The sequence below is a fragment of a genome, unplaced genomic scaffold (genome assembly GCF_019419815.1).
Source record: "Pyrus x bretschneideri cultivar Hongxiangsu unplaced genomic scaffold, Pyrus_bretschneideri_v1 Contig37, whole genome shotgun sequence".
Classification (NCBI taxonomy): Eukaryota; Viridiplantae; Streptophyta; class Magnoliopsida; order Rosales; family Rosaceae; genus Pyrus; species Pyrus x bretschneideri.
This window is the reverse complement of record NW_025999690.1, coordinates 2119664-2132852: the sequence shown is the minus strand read 5'-3', so window position 1 is coordinate 2132852 and position 13189 is coordinate 2119664. Positions and strand designations below refer to the sequence as shown.

The 13189-nt window shown below is 37.7% G+C and overlaps 1 pseudogene; it reads left to right on the top strand.

Moving 5' to 3' along the window:
• The first annotated feature begins 1099 nt into the window (after positions 1-1099).
• On the top strand, positions 1100-12956 carry LOC103939381 (annotated as a pseudogene).
• Positions 12957-13189: the final 233 nt, after the last annotated feature.

The following is a 13189-nucleotide window of genomic DNA, read 5'->3' as shown; positions in this document are numbered from 1 at the left end:
AGGCAAAATTGGCCACCAGTCAGACAAATTGTTACAAGCAAGGGAATTTTTTTAGAAAGGAAGTTAATACGTAAAATCAATTCTACAAGTGATATAGCAAAGCTATAAAGAAAATGAGTGTCTGAACAAGAAAAAGAATTTGTAAAAAGTAGGTTTGCAAAGCTTTGAAGTCTTTTTGTGTTGGGTGGGTATCATTTTCTTCCTTCTTTATGTTGCCTTCTATAGAACAGCCCTTTCCTTCTAGTGTAAGCCCTTTCCTCTCAGTTCATTCCTTATGATGCAATAAGTTGCTAATTTAACTGCTGTCAGAGGATGAGATTTCATCTCGCAAGTCGCTTTTGTCCCTCTGAAACTACAAATTTTCCACCAAATAGCAATTGTTCTTTGTGAAAATAAAAAAATCAACTGAATTACCTTCTTTTCATGTGAAAGAGGGTATCTTTGCTGTCCACATTGCTACGTCATAAAGTACTTTTGAAAACCTGGACCACACACTGTTCACCTGTAACATAATTAAATACCCACTAAGTCATTAGTTAAAGTTCAGTGGGTTGGGCCTAGAACGTGCCTAACAAACGTTTTTAGTCCAAACAACTTGGCTTTGAAGGTGCATGACAGTTCATCCATTGCCTCAAGTCTTCTAATTTATTCATATCTGTCACATCTGTGTATTGAATTTGTTTTATTTTTTCAGTAAATTAAAATCAATATTTGATACTCTTTTTTTGTTATCTTTTTAATCTCTTTCCTTGATAAAATTTTGGTTATACTTATATTAAAAATAATTATACTTAGCATTAGTATACTATCATATGATTTTGGAATGATAACCGAATTTGGTCGTAAATATCAAATTCTTAATATTCGTCAAAATTATTATTACGGATGCGTAAGATTTAAGAAAAGAAACTCAATTAATTAATTTATTTTATTGCAATCAAAGTAAACTTACTTTCCACACAATAACTTCTTAATAAGAAAACATTTAAGGAAACAGTTAACTTTCTGTCTATATATATCCAAAGGAAGGTGATCACATTAAGAAAACAGTGAAGTTTCTATCTATATATATAGAAAGGAAGTTCACTTGTACATTCGCCCATTGAAAGCATGGTTGCGTTTCTATGTACAGCTCTCTCTCTCTCTCTCTCTCTCTCTCTCTCTCTCTCTCTCTCTCTCTCTCTCTCTCTCTCCCTCCCTCAAAAAGTGATGATATAAATAGGATAATGCTATCCACACATCCATTTTTGCTTATCACACACTCTTTTTAATTTTTGACTGTCAGATCAAATAAATTGAAGAAGATCATTGACTAGAAATTAACAAGGTACGTAGAAGGTAAGAATGAGTGTGCGAGTAATACTTCTTATAAAGATACATTGTGACTTATTAATTGCATGCATGCAACAGGTGCTTGATAAGAAGAAATAAATAAAGAATATTGAAAAATGTGGAAGCTTAATGTCGCAGATGGTGGCAATTATCCATACATCTACAGAAGAGCGAGTTGAGGTGGAAGAAGCTTGTCTTCATTTCTACAATAATCGCTATCAGGTTAAGACCAGTAGTGACCTCCTATGGCGAATGCAGGTATACTTTAATTAGTTCGTCCAAACTTATACTGTTGTCAATTAGTTTACCACCAATAATAGGCTTTTTAGCCAAAATGGTCATTCAGATTTGCATAACTTATCCCTTTGGTCCCTGAGATGTCAAATCAATAGAAGTGGTCCTTGAGATTATCCACCATCTATCATTTTGGTTATTCCGTTAAAAATTCCATTAGGTGTCCCGGAACTTTTGGCCAGAAGTTTGGGCAATTTTCAAAGTTTCGTAACTCAATCGTTTCTTAACCAAATTCGACCCATAATATATCAAAATGAAGATAGGAAAGTGTAGAATAGGATTATACCTATTTGGAAGACCAACGGTTGCCGGAGATGGTCGGAAAATAGTCTCAAAGTTGACTGCTCCAAGGGGAAATTAGAAAACTCGCTGGAAACTGGGTAAACTTTAAATGTTCATAACTTCTTCAATACTCAACGAAATCAAGTGATGAAAAAATGAAAATCATACTTCTCAATGAGACAAAGAGAATGGTACCTTTTTCAACAATTGACTCGCTATGGTTTGGCTGGAAAATGGCTCGAAATTGGTTGTCTTGGTCTCGAGTTAGCCACTTTTGAGTATTGAAGAATTTATGAACGTTTAAAGTTTACCCAGTTTCCGGCGAGTTTTCCAGTTTTCCCTCAGACCAGTCAACTTTGAGGCTATTTTCCGGCCATCTCTATCAACCGTTGGGCTTCCAAATAGATATAATCTTATTCTACACTTTCCTGACTTCATTTTGATATATTATGGGTTGAATTTGGTTAAGAAACAAGTGAGTTACAAAGCTTTGAAAATTGCCCAAACTTCCGGCTAAAAGCTCATCTCAAGGACCAAAGTGATGTGTTATGCAAATCTCAGGGACCATTTTAGCTAAAAAGCCCTGCAAATATAAGCCACAATTTGACAAGAATAACATTTCCCACCAATATGAACCTATGATACTTATTTGATCATGTTTCTTCTAAATGTGAGTTCTAGTTATCTTCGTTCCACCCATATAGTTTTTATTTAGAAACAATACATGTGTCCACGCTATGAGTGCACCTGCTTATCCACTACTTATCATTAACGTACCATATAAATTGCATAGTCAGAGACGTTATTTTACTTTTTCACGTCATCTAAAGATTATGTTTGCAAAAAAAAATAATCAATTTAAATTTAGAGATCATTTAGTCAACCATATGTAGGAGAGCATAATATGATGAAAGTTGTAAGTTGTGTTCATCGAACATGATCAATGGTTTTGGTAACAAGTAACATTCTCAGGATGAATATCCTCGTTCTTGGTATTAGGGTTTAATGATATTCTTCTTCACGTACTTATGTTTGAATCTTGTAATGTCGAGTTTGATACCAATTTATTCCCCACCCCTTAATATAAATATACCCGGCCGTTCTTGGTTGGGGGCTTTTGGGCTTCTCTCGATCTTATTTGTAGTTAGGGAAAAGAAAGGAGCCTTGTTCGGCGGGTGCGTAGCAAGTTGTAAAAAGAACAAACCACCAAACAAACAATCAAACAACTACTTTTTGTCTGTCTTGTTTCTGGTACTTACAAGTTTTCATTTCCTATCTGATGGGCAACACCATTAAAATTTTAGGGTTTAATAACATTTAATTAGTAATAATAACATCATCATAACTTTAATCCTCTCATTAGTATCGCTCTTAATTTTCTGTTCACTAACCGGCAGTTCTTAAGGGAGAAGAACTTCAAACAGACAATTCCCCTAGTGAAAGTTGAGGATGGAGAGGAAATCACATACGAAAAGGCCACCGCTACATTGAGAAGGTCTGTCCACTTCTTTTCAGCTTTGCAGGCTAGTGATGGCCATTGGCCGGCTGAAAATGCCGGTGTGTTGTTTTTCCTTCCTCCTTTGGTGAGCATTTACTATTTACTATCATGTTATTTGAATCTCATGTTCTCGTTTTGGGGCTTAAAAATATATAGCACATATATTCTCAAGTTTTTACCAAAGTTCAAATTTTAGGGGGTTACTAATTACTTTAGAAATTCCTACTCAAAATTTGCAGGTCATGTGTGTTGGGGGTTTAAAAATGCTTCACTACTCTGGAGATGTTTATCTCACAAAGAAAAATGTAATGCAGCGGAATTGATAGGCAAGAGAAAGAAAGAATTCTCAAAGTATTACACAAGGTTTTTATTCACTCACAAACTTAGTACAAGAGGAAACACTCAAACACTCTTAGAAGCTTTGTTGCTTCTTCTTATTTCTTACTTGACACTCTCACTTCTTGCTACTTGCTCTCTTGGTTGTTACAAATGGTGTGGATGCCTTCTCCTTTTATAGGCATGGATGGAACCTTGGAGAAGCATGAAAACATTATGCTAGAGATATCTAGATAATTCCACTACCTTCCTAAGCTAGAATTATCTACACTAATCTTGTATGTTGGTGGAATCCTCACCATTCTTCTAGACTCTTCCACCAACTTGAACTTTGCTAGAATTCTCTAGCATGTGCATGGATCTTTCTTTGTGTATGGGCCGGATCAATTATCTTTGGGCCAAGACAAGATTACAATTCAACATCCCCCCTTAATCTTGTCTTGTGACACCAATTGAGTTTCTTAGTCTGACAAAGTCTTCTTGTTTGAGTGGCTTGGTGAATATGTCGGCAACTTGGTCTTGAGACTTCACGTATTCCACTTGCACATCCTTTCTTGCAATGCACTCTCTTAAGAAATGATAACGGGTATCTATGTGCTTGCTCCTGTCATGGAATACTGGATTCTTTGCTAGAGCTATTGCAGACTTGTTGTCAACATAGATCTTTGTTGGCTCTTCTTGTCGCATTCTTAATTCTTTCAGCAAGTTTCTCAGCCAGATTGCATGGCAGACACATGAAGTAGCAGCTACATATTCAGCTTCGCAGGTAGAGAGAGTGACAATCGGTTGCTTCTTCGACATCCATGTGAATGCAGTGTCTCCCATGAAGAACACAAATCCAGTAGTGCTTTTTCTATCGTCAGAATCTCCTGCCCAATCACTGTCGCTATATCCAGAAAGTTTGTAGTTATCAGAACTTGAATAAAACAAGCCAAAGTTAACAGTACCTTTGAGGTATCGAAGAATTCTTTTGGCTGTTTTCAAATGTGTAGTTGTGGGATTCTCCATGTGGCGACTGATTAATCCGACAGCATAGAGAATATCTGGTCTTGTGCAAGTCAAGTAGCGCAAGCTTCCAACTAGGCTTTTGAAAAATGTTGGATCTACCCTTTCTCCTTTGTCATACTTGGTTAGTTTGACTCCGCACTCCATTGGCGTGCTCACGGGCTTGCAGTCGTCCATTTTGAACTTTTTCAGTATCTCCTTTGTGTAGCTTTCTTGGGAGATGAAAATTCCTTTTTCGTTCTGCTTGACTTCAATGCCTAGGTAATATGCCATCAACCTGATGTCGGTCATCTCAAATTCTTTGGTCATCACTCTCTTGAACTCTTCAAACATGCTTGGATTACTCCCGGTGAAGATTAGATCATCCACATATAAGCACACAATCAAAATATCTCCATCTTTGACTTTGACGTAGAGAGCATGTTCATGAGGGCACTTGATGAAGTTGTTTTCCTGAAAGTACTTGTCGATGCGACTATTCCATGCTCGTGGCGCTTGTTTTAACCCATAGAGGGCTTTCTTCAGCTTCAGAACTTTGTCTTCATGCCCTTTGATCTCATAACCTGACGGTTGCTGAATGTAGACTTCTTCTTCAAGAACTCCATTTAGGAAGGCGGACTTCACATCCATTTGTTGAATCTTCCAACTGTTTTGAGCTGCCAAAGAAATTAGTAATCGTATAGTTTCCAACCGAGCAACGGGTGCGAATACCTCATCATAGTCGATTCCGGCTCTTTGACTATAGCCTTTCGCCACTAGTCTTGCCTTGTATCTTTCGACCTCTCCATTGGCATTTTTCTTTGTCTTGTACACCCACTTGACTCCGATGGCTTTGTGTCCTTTCGGAAGAACAGTGAGTTCCCATGTATCATTCTTCTGGATTGCTTCAATTTCTTCATCCATTGCTTTCCTCCACTTAGTATCTCGCACTGCTTCTTGGAAGTCGACTGGTTCACAATTAGCAAAGAGACAGAAAAGTGTAAGATTATCAAGTCTTTCAGCTACCTCATAAAGATCTCGTATACTTCTTGTGCGTGGTACTTCTCTTTCATTTAGACTCTCACTTGACAATGCTGATGCTGATGAATTACCATGATTGATTGATGTTGGTGAAGCAGGTGGAGTAGTGGATTCTTGTTGAACCTCTCTTGCTTGCTCCATCATCCCTTGTTCATTATCTTCTTCAAATTGAGGAAAGAAGTGAAGATCACCTGCATGCGGGCTAAAATCCCATTCTTCTTCTTCATCGAACATCACGTCTCGACTAATCACCGTTTTCCCATTGTTTGGATTATACAGCTTATAGCCTTTTGAATTGGTGTCATAGCCAATGAAGATGAACTTCTCACTTTTGTCGTCGAGTTTGGTTCTTCTCTCGTCTGGTACGTGTACATGGGCTATGCTTCCAAAAACTCTTAGATGAGAAATACCTGGTTTTCTTCCACTCCATGCTTCTTGCGGAGTTTTCCCCCACACACTCCTTATTGGAGACCGATTGGATAGGTAGACAGCACATGCTACAGCTTCTGCCCACAATTCCTTAGGCAATTTCTTGCTTTTGAGCATGCTTCGAGCCATGTTGAGGATGGTTCGATTTTTTCTTTCTGCCACTCCATTTTGTTGAGGGGATCTTGGAACTGTCAAAGGTCGACGAATTCCATTTGCTTCACAAAACTCTTGAAATTCCTTCGAAGTGAATTCTCCTCCTCGATCAGATCTCATGGCTTTGATCTTGCAACCACTCTCCTTTTCTACAGCGGCTTTGAACTCCTTGAATGCTCCAAAGACTTCTGATTTCTGCTTCAAGAAATACACCCAGGTTTTTCTTGAAAAATCATCAATGAAGAGAAGGAAATAATTATTTTTACCCAAAGAGCTTGGTTTTATTGGACCGCACACATCGGTGTGAATGAGCTCAAGTGGCTTCTGGGCTCTTATAGTCGATTCCTTTGGAAAGCTTTTCCTGAACTGTTTCCCAAGTAAACATCCTTCACAAACTTGATCAGGGTGGCTGATGCACGGTAAGCCTCGCACCATCTCCTTCTTGGATAATAACTCCAATCCCCCAAAGTTAAGATGCCCAAAACGAAGATGCCAAAGCCAAGATATGTCTTTGTAACATATCTTGAGACACTTTGCAACATCGTTTTGAATGTTCATGGGAAACATCCTATTCTTTGACATTTTCGCCTTGGCAATTAATCTTCCTTTGTCATCTCTAAGAAAAATGATATAATTTTTCGTATGAAAATCATAACCTTTTTCTAAGAGTTGACCCAAACTCAAAATGTTGCTTTTCATATTGGGCACGTAGTAGACATTTGAAATTAATTGGTGACCACCATTTTCTAGGGGAATAAGGATGTTTCCTTTTCCTTTTACGGGTATTTTGGATTCATCTCCAAAAGAAACGTTACCACTCACTGATTCATTAAGCTCTACGAAGATGCTTCTTCTTCCGCACATGTGGTTGCTAGCGCCGGTGTCAAGGTACCATGTATAGTCTTGGTCTCCATCATTGTTCTTGCATGCTAGTAGCACAACACCATTCTCTTCTTTCTCTTCTTTCACATAATTGACCTTCTCATCAAGTCTGCTGTTTGGAGCTCTACATTCCCAAGCATAATGCCCAAACTTTTGACAATTATAGCATTGAACTTGAGATTTTTCATACCTTGAGTTTGAGCGTCCTCTTTCGCGACCTTTTGTTGAGCTTTCTCCTCTTTCGTAGTTGCTATGGTTGTTGAAGTTCCAACCACATCCACGCCCATGTCCACGTCCGCGACCTCGACCACGACTTCTTCCATATTGGCTTCTCTCGTTGTTGAAGCTTTCTTCTTTCTTCTTTGGCTGGATATGCGTCTTGAGGAGCTGCTCATCATTCCCTTGCCTCTTCTTATGTTTCTCTTCATATGCTTGTAGCGAACCCATTAATTGCTCTATACTAATTTCTTCCAAGTTTTTAGTTTCTTCAATCGTCACGACAATGTGCTCGAACTTGGGGTCCAACGAGCGTAGTATCTTCTCCATAATTCTAACATCTTCTAACTTTTCTCCGTTTCTTTTTAATTGATTGGAAACGGCTAAGACTCTTGAGAAATAATCAGAGATTGATTCAGACCCTTTCATTTGTAGAGATTCGAACTCACCTCTTAATACTTGAAGACGAACCTTTTTCACTTGTTCGGCTCCTTTGTAAGAGGTTTGAAGCTTCTCCCATGCTTGCTTGGCAGAGGTTGCACTCGAGACCTTCTCAAAGCCATTGTCATCTAATGCTTGGTAAATGAGGTAGAGAGCCTTCTTGTCTCTCTTTCTTGAATCTTTCAAACTCTCCTTCTGGGGTTGAGACAGAGTAGCTTCATCTTCTGGCTCAGTGTAGCCTTTCTCCACAACTTCCCAGACATCGTGTGCACCCAAAAGGGCCTTCATTTTGATACTCCAATTATCGAAGTTGTTGTTGTCGAGCACTGGAACTTGGAAGGCTGCCATAGCATTGCTAGCCATAGCTCTGGTACCACTTTGTTGGGGGTTTAAAAATGCTTCACTACTCTGGAGATGTTTATCTCACAAAGAAAAATGTAATGCAGCGGAATTGATAGGCAAGAGAAAGAAAGAATTCTCAAAGTATTACACAAGGTTTTTATTCACTCACAAACTTAGTACAAGAGGAAACACTCAAACACTCTTAGAAGCTTTGTTGCTTCTTCTTATTTCTTACTTGACACTCTCACTTCTTGCTACTTGCTCTCTTGGTTGTTACAAATGGTGTGGATGCCTTCTCCTTTTATAGGCATGGATGGAACCTTGGAGAAGCATGAAAACATTATGCTAGAGATATCTAGATAATTCCACTACCTTCCTAAGCTAGAATTATCTACACTAATCTTGTATGTTGGTGGAATCCTCACCATTCTTCTAGACTCTTCCACCAACTTGAACTTTGCTAGAATTCTCTAGCATGTGCATGGATCTTTCTTTGTGTATGGGCTGGATCAATTATCTTTGGGCCAAGACAAGATTACAATTCAACAATGTGCACTTACATTACGGGACATCTTAATACTGTATTCCTGCAGAACACTGCAAAGAAATTTTGTGCTACATATACTATCATCAGGTACATACATACATACATACATAAATACATACATAAATATATATATATATATATATGTGTGTGTGTGTGTGTGTACTGGTCTTTGTTCACACAAATTGCATCAAATTTCAATTTTTCAAAATGCGCTTATTTGTGTTAAACTACTAACAAGGGTTGTAGTTAAGTTGGCCAAGAGTTTTCACTTCTACATCCGAAGTCCTGCTCGTATATAAAAAAAAAACACTGAATAAATAATGCTAATTAATATGCATTACTTTTTCGGCTATTTCAGAACCAAGATGGTGGTTGGGGATTACACATTGAAGGACACAACACCATGTTCTGCACAGCTCTAAACTACATTTGTATGCGTATTCTTGGAGAAGGCCCTGATGGTGGCCAAGACAATGCTTGTGCAAGAGCTAGAAAGTGGATTCTTGATCATGGCAGTGTTACCCACATCCCCTCTTGGGGTAAAACTTGGCTTTCGGTATGCCTATGTGCAACACTAAGACTAATTGCTTTTATTAGGCTTCAGTTAACTGTTCTTAAATAGCACTATCACTATAGCAAATCGTCAACAGCATATTGATACTTTATCTATACCATATATAGCTGAATTACATGAGATTATTTGCTATCGATAACGGGACAATACTGACAACGTATAAAGATGTATCACTCTTAATTCTTAATAATATTAGTTAGACACACAAAACTAACATTATTGTTGATACACTCTACAATAATGATGGGCCCCTATTAACAATAGATTAACTCAAATATGACTTTACATGTAACACACCAAAAATCTTAATTAACCCTGACTATTTCGGTATGTTGAAGAATGGAGTCCTATTTTGCATTGTGTGTTTAAATTGCGTTTACTTTATCGATGTAATGATACTTTCTTTACTTTCTTTTTATCGAAAATAAAACGTACTAGTTGCTTCAATTTAGTACTATGTAAGAGCATTTCCCTTTCTAATTAATCTTGCTTAATTGATTCTTGTAGATACTTGGTGTGTTTGAGTGGTCCGGAAGCAACCCAATGCCCCCAGAGTTTTGGTTCTGCCTTCATTTCTTCCTATGCATCCAGGTTGGCACAATTCCAGACACCACAAGTACAAATAATTCAAACTTTCACATGTTAATTGATTTAATTACTCTCTCTATCTATAGTCTTCTTTTTTAATCTGTTCTACATCATGCAAATGCAGCAAAAATGTGGTGCTACTGTATGATGGTTTACATGCCTATGTCATATTTATATGGGAAAAGATTTGTTGGTCCAATCACATCTCTCATACTACAATTAAGGGAAGAACTCTATGCTCAACCTTATGACGAAATTAATTGGAAGGGAGTGCGACATCACTGCGCTAAAGTGAGTTTAACTTGATTAAGTTAGCTAATTAGTTCATGTTTTCTTGTTTTGGTAAAAAAACTGATTGCAGTAATAATTTGACTGCAGGTGGACATCTACTACCCTCATCCTTGGATACAGGACTTTCTATGGGATAGTCTGTACGTATGTACGGAGCCTCTTCTTACTCGCTGGCTGTTTAACAAGCTGATCAGGAAAAGGGTTCTTGAAGTCACAATGAAGCATGTTCATTATGAAGATGAAAACAGCAGATACATTACCATTGGATGTGTGGAAAAGGTGTTATGCATCCTGGCTTGTTGGGTGGAAGATCCAAATGGGGATTATTTTAAAAAGCATCTTGCCAGGATACCAGATTATTTATGGGTTGCTGAGGATGGGATGAAGATGCAAGTTAGTACACATATTGTTAATACATTACAGGATATGATGAATTGTTCTTGATCCTTTTTTTCTGTTTCAAAAGTTTACTCTTCTAAATCATTGGAAAACATTATAAATTGATACATTTTATTGATACATGCAGGGTTTTGGCAGTCAACAGTGGGATACTGGTTTTGCCATTCAAGCTTTGCATGCTTCCAATCTAACCGATGAAATTGCACCCACGCTTGCTAGAGGACATGACTTCGTCAAGAAATCTCAGGCTCGTTTTTATATAGTCAATTCAACTTTCATATTTGTAAAATGTAAATGTGCATCCATTATTTTGTTCTAACTAGTGACTGTTTTGGATTGAAATTGTTAAGGTCAAGGACAATCCGTCGGGTGACTTGAAAAGCATGTACCGCCACATTTCCAAGATCCATGGCAAGTTTCTGATTGCACTGCAGAGGGTTTAAAGGTAACAAATTCAACTTAGTTGTCTAAAATGTTATCTCAATTTTTCTCACCGTAACCCTCTCTACAGTGTTGCCTGCTTTTATCGATGATGCCACCAGAGATAGTTGGTGAAAAAATGGAGCCTTAGCGGTTATACGATGCTGTCAATGTCCTAATTTCCCTACAGGTGACAAATATTATTTCTAACTGCCATAGATATGAGTTTGAGTTGCATTTTGTTGCCGCAATCAAATTTGGATCTAATGCATGGCTGCCTTACTTTAAAAGTTTTGAAAACTTTTAACATTTCAATACATTTTTTCTTCAGCGCATGGTCCATTAGGTCTCTCTAGTCATTACAAATCTCACTATATGTCTCATTGTAGAGTAAGAATGGTGGCTTAACAGCCTGGGAACCAGCAGGAGCAGCAGAATGGTTAGAAGTAAGAATTTTAAAGAATTGGAGTCATGTTGTTGAACTTTAGTCAGATGCGTAACAAACTCAAATTTTTTAAATCATTATTATTTAGTATATACGTACTAGGATATTGTCCTTTTTTTTCCCCTCAGATGTTCAATCCCACAGAATTCTTAGCGGACATTGTGGTTGAGCAGGAATACGTTGAGTGCACTTCATCTGCAATCCAGGCTTTAGTTATGTTTAAGAAGTTATAACCCGGCCACAGGAAGGAAGAGATTGACCAATTTATTACCGCTGCTGCACTGTACCTTGAAAATGTACAAATGGCAGATGGTTCATGGTGTATCATATGATTAAATCAAAATTTGATTATATAATTTTCTTTGATTAAAAACTAGAGAAGAAAAAGAACTTAGTGAAGAAACGTTTGCACAGGTACGGAGTTGGGGAGTTTGCTTCACATATAGTGCCTGGTTTGCTCTTGGGGGGCTAACTGCTGCTGGTAAGACCTTCAACAATTGTGCAGCCATGCGCAAAGCTATTAGTTTTCTACTCGCAATCCAGAAAGAGAATGGTGGTTGGGGAGAGAGCTACCTTTCATGTCCAAAAAAGGTAAAATATGAGAGATGGATTATAATTGAAGCTAGCTGCAAGTATTTCTTAATTAATCTCATTGTCTTGGACTAAAGTATTTCACTCTATGGCGGGTGATACAGGAGTACGTTCCTCTTGAAGGAAACCGATCAAATTTAGTGCACACAGCTTGGGTTATGATGGGTTTGATTCAGGCAGAAAGAGACCCCACACCTCTTCATCGTGCAGCAAAGTTGATAATCAATTCTCAGATGGAAAATGGTGATTTTCCTCAGCAGGAATCTTGCTTACCACATTAGTTCCAACCGAAATAAAAAATAAGAAAAAATAAAAAAAATAAAAAATTGCCTTAGTATTACTTGCATTGCAAGCTTGACGAGTACAAATATGAAACACAAAATAGCATATCATGTTGTGTTGTGTTGTGTTGTTTATACGCATGCTCAAATTTTTACTTGAAACATTGTATAACTTCTAACCACTAATTATATATGGTAGGAAATCACTGGAGGATTCTTAAAGAACTGCATGCTACATTATGCAGCTTATAGAAATATCTTTCCCATGTGGGCACTTGCCGAATACCGCAGGTAGGTTCCGTTCGTTGATGTCTAAGCTTTGCAGCCATGTTCATGAATAAAAGAATGTTTTGATTCTTTTGAAAAGCCTTGTATTTCAGTTTAAGTGTTTGTAAGCTCATAGGCTTGATGTGTGCAGTCTGACATGTTGGATGAGTCACTAAGTAATCTATGTGCATTGCACATGATCAGTTCTGTTTGTTCGGTAGCGGAGGTCCAACGGCTATAAGCCTATGGCCTCTCACACCTTACATGCTCGTAATGCTTTACCGAGAATTAAGGAATGGCTAAATATCCAAAATGGTCCCTAAGATTTGCATAATCAATAGAAATGGTCTCTGAGATTCAAAATTAATATAAATGGTCTCTGAAATTGTCCACTATCCATGATTTTTGTCATTCCCGTTAAAAACTCTTTTGGCAATTTTCAAAGTTTCGTAACTCAATCGATTCTTAATCAAATTCGACCCATAATATATCAAAATGAAGATAAGAAAGTGTACAATAAGATTATACCTATTTGGAAGCCCAATGGTTGCCAGAG